The sequence below is a fragment of the Bison bison genome, unplaced genomic scaffold (genome assembly GCF_000754665.1).
Source record: "Bison bison bison isolate TAMUID 2011002044 unplaced genomic scaffold, Bison_UMD1.0 scf7180017858048, whole genome shotgun sequence".
NCBI classification, from domain to species: Eukaryota; Metazoa; Chordata; class Mammalia; order Artiodactyla; family Bovidae; genus Bison; species Bison bison.
In genome coordinates, this window is record NW_011488621.1 from 1885639 (window position 1) to 1886550 (window position 912).

Genomic DNA, 912 nt, shown 5'->3' on the forward strand with positions numbered 1-912 from the left:
GGGAGTTGGTGATGGACAGGGAGGCCTGGTGTGCTGCGATTCATGGGGTCGCAAAGAGTCAGACACGACTGAGCGACTGATCTGATCTGATTTGATCTGATCTAGAAGGTCTTGTAAGTCTTCATAGAACCGTTCAGCTTTTTCAGCATTACTGGTCAAGGCATAGACTATGATACTGAATGGCTTGCCTTGGAAATCAACAGAGATCATTCTGTCGTTCTTGAGATTGCATCGAAGTACTGCATTTCAGACTCTTGTTGACTATGATGGCTACTCCATTTCTTCTAAGGGATTCTCGCCACAGTAGTAGATAAAATGGTCATCGGAGTTAAATTCACCCATTCCAGTCTATTTTAATTTGCTGATTCCTAAAATGTTGACATTCACTCTTGCCATCTCCTGTTTGATCACTTCCAATTTACCTTGATTCATGGACCTAACATTCCAGGTTCCTATGCAATATTGCCCTTTACAGCATCGGACTTACTTCCATCACCAGTCACATCCATAACTGGGTGTTGTTATTGCTTTGGCTCCATCTCTTCATTCTTTCTGGAGTTATTTCTCCACTGATCTCCAGTAGCATATTGGGCACCTACCCACCTGGGGAGTTCCTCTTTCAGTGTCCTATCTTTTTAGCTTTTCATACTGTTCATGGGGTTCTCAAGTCAAGAATACTGAAGCGGTTTGCCATTCGCTTCTCCAGTGGACCGCATTTTGTCAGAACTCTCCACCATGACCCGCCCGTCTTGGGTGGCCCTACACTGCAAGCCTCATAGTTTCATTGAGTTAGACAAGGCTGTGATCCATGTGATCAGATTGTGTTTTTCAGGCTGTCCGCCCTCTGATGGATAAGGATAAGAGGCTTATGGAAGCTTCCTGATGGGAGAGACTGGCTGGGGGGGGAACTGG